Below are 5552 nucleotides of genomic sequence, written 5' to 3'. Positions count from 1 at the left end.
CTTTTCAAATCATGTCTAATCAATTTTATTTACCATAGAGTGACTCCAATCAAGGCATAGAAACATCAGCAATGATCAAGAGAACTGGAGGACTAAAGAGAACCTGAGCTAAATTTCACGTATTGTTGCAAAGGGTCTGAATACTTCTGTCAATGTGATATTTCAGTATTTTCTTTTTAATAAATTTACAGACATTTCTAGAATTTTGTTTTCACTTTGTCGTTATGGGGTAGTGAGTGTAGATTAATAAGAAAAAAATGAATTTCAACTGCAGCACAACAAATTGTGTGTGTATATATGTATGCAATTGTTTTTTGTCTGTTTCGATATAAAAATTAAACTGTTCCATTATGGAAATCTACAATGAAGCAAAATCACATGCATTAAACAATTATGTGGCCAATTCATGCAAAGACTGAACCTCATATTACAGTAGTGCTAGCAAATATGTCATTTACAGACCAGTGGTATTTGGGTCTGCAATCTATAGTAGGCTTAAATCACTTTGCTGGCATTTGGATTTGCTGGGCTGCCAAAATTTGTTCAATTTGCCACTTTACTGTACTCCCTTTTGGCAGTATGTCATATTGTATAAATGCATGATTCTGCACAATCAGCAAAGCTGACTACATTGAAGCTTAATCCTTTTTGACAGACTGATGCATCTTATACCATTTCCACAGCCAGGGAAGTAAAATAATTAAATACATATCTGCATTAAAAATTCAAACAGTGTTGTGCCTAGATCACCAGACACAATAAGCCAATATCCCCCATTTTATAACTTTCAGGAAACATTTATTATCTCTTTAAAATACTTGCCCTGAAGAAAATAGCCTCTATGCAAAAGGGTTATATGATCACACACAAACTGGCAGTATCCCAGCTATTTCCCTTTGAACTTTTTCCCTTCCCACTCTTCACATTTTCTAGCTGCATTCTTCTGGATTGTGACTCTAATGACTCTCATGAGAGTTAATTCATTCACGTTGTTTTTACTTTCTCTTATTTCAGTATATGTTAGAAATTTTAAAAACAGGGTGGTTTATACATCTACATGCAAGCTAGAGCAGACTGTATAAAGCAAGATTTGGAAAGCTGACATTGATTTCAAATGTTATGATTCATTATTAGAAATATCACCAGATCTTTAGTTACAGAACTGTCAGCCTCTACCTTGCATGCTTGCTATCAGCTGCCATAGTAACAGGGAAGGTGGGGGCTCATGATATTTGGGAGGGGAAAAGTGCTGGTGGAGATATCTCAAGAAGATATTTCAAGAAGGGAGTTTTGTTCTCACATCTGCGCATGCTGATGGTTCATGTTTTGGTCAAAGCCAACTGTCTCTGCATACCAGTGAAATGAAGCCACTTTAAGACACCTTTGGGTCTTAAAGTGGAGATTGGACATTGGGTTGGGGTAACTGGAGAGAAGGATTTGGATAAACGTTTGATATGTTCAAGTTCACACTTTTTTGCTTCAGATCTTGTTTCACTTTCGCTTTTTTCATTTCATGTCCAGTAAAAGTACCTTTTCTCTAATTAAATGGAGTTGGGGGGTTTCTTTCTTGGATTTTGAATGAGGCACGCCTGACAAGAACTTTATAAGAAAGTATTTTTTCCAAGCTAACACCAATTTTCAGCCTTTTAATTGATTTTAAAACATACTCTGCTATACTTCTCAAGAAACAATTCACAACCTAGTTATAATAAAACTACCCAGTATTTTAAAAAAATAGACTGAGCTGTTCAGTTTGACACCATAAGAGTATTAAAATCCATGAATCAATATGCTTTAGTGGCTAAACTAACTTTGTATCTTAAAAATAAATCTGACCAGATTTAAACTCAAACTAGAAAATAGACAATAATCTAATATATGATTTTTTTTTTCAACCAAGGTTCTTCAAATACCCTGCAAATAGAATGCTGGGAACCATTAGTCTTGTGGGAATGAAATTTCAGAAAGTTCTTACCATTTCAGTGTTGCTGTGCTGTTGCCATTTAGTGCTACCACTATGCTACCATGATAACATGATCCTTATTTATGATGTTCTCTGACATCTTCCCACAAATCAATAGGGATGCCTGGGAAATTTGCAGGAAGAAAATTAGTAGAGATCACATGACAGCAGGAACATGGTGGTGAGTTTACACTTGCATTATTTGTTTAGATAAAGAAATATATTTGAAAGGATAAGTCAATGGATCATAGGTTGGCTAGGCAAATCCAAAATATGTTATAGGTACAAAATCCAGGGTATATATATCTCAATTTTACAAGATATCTAAATCAGAACACTATAGATTCTTAATAATACAGACTGAACTTACTACAGCATATGAATCTATGAGGTGATTTATACTGTGGTGTCTATGATTCTTGATATTTATTTTAATAATAGTAGTGACTTTTAAAGTCTTTTATGATACATTATATACAATATATTTAACTGTGAACAGCTAATCAACAATATATTGGTACTGACATTGACAATGAAATGTCTTATTTGAACATAGATCTTTTTAACATTTATATTTTATTTGTCAGGCCTGCATTTATATTCCTTTTAGAATTTTGGCCTGCCACACTTTCTCTTATTTCATTATGCTGTTTCTTTAAGTATAGTTGATAGGAGGGGGGAATAGAAGGAGTAGGATTGTGGAATGTATTGTTTTTCATTCTTTGCTAGAAGTCAAGGTCATCCTTTGTCTCCGCACTTTCACACCTGACCGGAAGCAGTTAGGCGTAGACGCCAGTGTGGAAGAAGAAGATTGGACCATGTGATGGACTGTGGTTGTGGGGACAAGATCATGAACTTTTAACTGGGTGGGATTCTGATGTAACTTCCAGAGTTGGGATCCCACAGAACGATGCCAACATGCCTGTCTTATTAAATTGGAACTTTAAGCATAGTTTTGCCTGCGACTCTGATCAAATTCTGCATGGTATTTGGAACGCTGACATTATTTTGTTCACCTAGGTAAAATGTGAATATATTGCATATCCATGTATGATATGCCATACACTAGATAAATAATAATAATAATAACATTGTAATTCTTTGGTTCATTCATTATATTGTTCATTCAAAACAATTAAATTGTATTATTTTCATGTTCTTTTCACATTTGTATAATGTAGAATGACAGATAGAAGCAATTGGCTTTAATGTGGATCACAATCAATTCTTTTCTTGATCTTTTGAACATTCTTTTTTTAAAAATACTAAAAGCATTTCTGCCTTATTGTTATTATTGTGTATATATGAATTATTATATCTCCTTCTTCTTGTTGTTACATTTCCCAGAAACATGGATAAGATTTTTCTTGACCAGATATATACTTTTGGTACCTGGCTTCACCCTTCTTTCCAGGTTCTACCTAACCTTAATATTCAATAGTGTACTTAAAACCTTCACTGCATGCTCCTCTTTCCTACTTTCAATTTTCACTGACAAATCTAGAAATGCACTGGTTTTTCTGGACATGTATTGGTCTCCTCTATTATAAACGCTTGGTTCTTTCTGAGCTAATCCTTAGTATTATAAAATCATAACTGCAAAAACAATGTTATATACTATGGGGAGGTGGAATACAGTGGTGGGTTTCTACTGATTCGGACCAGTTTGGCCGAACCGCTGGTAGCTTGGTGCCCTGGGTTGCTGGAACGACAGTGACCCAGGCCTGCCATCGTGCCGCCATCTTCTTTTTTGTTTCTGCACATGTGCAGAGCAATTTTAGTTGTACTGTGCATGTGTACGCAGTGCGTGCACGTGTGTGGCACATTCCTGAGTGGAACATAGTTTGATCAGTTTTAATAATAAACGATTAATCATCCCATTTGTAAGTTTCTGAGATCCTATGGTAATATTTTATTATAACATAAATGTGCTTTTAGTTTAATTTATTTTAAGTTGTCATGCAGCTATAAAAGGGATGCCCTTTAAATTGTTTTCATAAACCATGTCACTGACTTTCAGTTTGCCAAATGCAACATGTTTAAAAGCATCCAAATCTTTCACACAATCATTTTAAATATAATTCTTTGTTGTGGCAGTAACAGCAACCTTCACAAAGATAAGAAGAACTATTCATGTTGAGCACTGGTTCGCAAGCCTCACACGTACACTATTCAATGTAAATTGTTGTTCACACATGTGCGGAACAATTTACAGTGAACTGCACATGCACAGTCACTAAAATCCAAAATGGTGGCGGCCTAATGGCAGTGAAGGAACCAGTTCGGGGGCATGGCAGGCCTGAGTCGCTGCCAGTTCTGCGACCCAGGCCTGAATTCCAGTTCCAGTTCGGCCAAACCAGGCTGAACCGGGAGTAACCCACCTCTGATGTGGAGGTCTGAAGCTCCAGATTTGCTTTCCTTTTACTGGTTAAGTCTTAGGGGCATGACTTAGATTTTTATTTATGCTAAAAAGTAATACAGTGTCAGAAGAAAAAAATAGGCCAAATTCTTGCTCCTGGGTATTGTTATGGGAAGCAATGTTGATTAGATCTGACTGATCTATTTCTTTTCTGGTTGCCCAATAAGTAAAACCAGAAAAAATGCAGTATACTCCATTGATGGTAACCTTTTGGAAATTATTACAGTAAAGCCCTAGTACACCCTGTTATGATAGATTGATTAGGTGCTATTACACTGTTTTTGATTCCTAGCATATTCCTATTTCTAGATATAAATCTTTTTATAGTACAATGTCATGAGTAACTATTCAGAAGTCTCATGAATATCAATAGGAGTTACTCTCATACAGGTGACTATAAAGTAGGATAAAATGTGAATTAAAATATAAAAGTGAGACGTGGCAGAAGGAAGATATAAAGACCTGCTTTTAAGACATGTACAAAAACAGGAAATGTCAAAAGCTCAAAACCACAGAGTTCAGCTAAAGTTCTTATAAAGCAACGTAGCCATTACCTGTGGCCCAAGACAAAAGGAGAAGTAAGACAGTATCTACTTATAAGGCTTCTTTTCTCAAGATAACCAATAAGAAATGGGTTAAGTGTTTCTGTGTTGCGCTGCTTTTGAGAACATATAAGAATGTGTGCTTCCACGAGAAGAGTTGTTCAGAAGTTGCATGCTAGCCTTTGACTAGCTTTTCTGAACCTGGCTGCTAATAAACTTGTCCTTGATCCCGAGATGTCTAAGTCTTTTTATTTTTTGCAACAATTGTGGCAACCTGCGGCAGGACTTAGATATTTCACTGAGGACGGAACGGACTGACCGGTGCCCAATTGAGGTCGTTTTGCCAACCTTCAGGCGCCGACAGAGACTTTCTCTGGAAGGGGGCAGACAACCCCCCTTGGGCATCCAGTGAACACCGCCGATCCAAGAACAGGACAAGTCAATAAATTACGCTGGCTAAGAAGAGAAGATGCCTGCAGGCAAGTATTGTGGGAATTGTAGGTTGAGAATGGAAGAGGGGGCTTGATCATCCCTCTGAGCCCGGGATAGTGTCCCTTCCTAATGGAACCAGCTTATCCTAATGTGGATCTAGAATTGTGTGGGTGGTTAAGCCACTGCAGTTCTGTTG

At 36.6% G+C, this 5552-nt stretch overlaps 1 long non-coding RNA gene across 1 annotated transcript; it reads left to right on the top strand.

Annotated features, from left to right (window-relative positions):
- Positions 1 to 999: 999 nt before the first annotated feature.
- On the top strand, positions 1000 to 2915 carry LOC148045898 (uncharacterized). Its single transcript, XR_015696250.1, has 2 exons — positions 1000 to 2144; positions 2693 to 2915. It is a non-coding gene; the product is annotated as an uncharacterized LOC148045898 (long non-coding RNA).
- The last annotated feature ends 2637 nt before the right edge of the window (positions 2916 to 5552 follow it).

Source organism: Thamnophis sirtalis, unplaced genomic scaffold, assembly GCF_051295495.1.
Source record: "Thamnophis sirtalis isolate CommonGarterSnake01/CBP01778 unplaced genomic scaffold, rThaSir2_p1.2 scaffold_4, whole genome shotgun sequence".
In the NCBI taxonomy this organism is placed as follows: Eukaryota; Metazoa; Chordata; class Lepidosauria; order Squamata; family Natricidae; genus Thamnophis; species Thamnophis sirtalis.
Note: the sequence above shows the minus strand (reverse complement) of the source record. Positions and strands in the feature narration are given on the sequence as shown.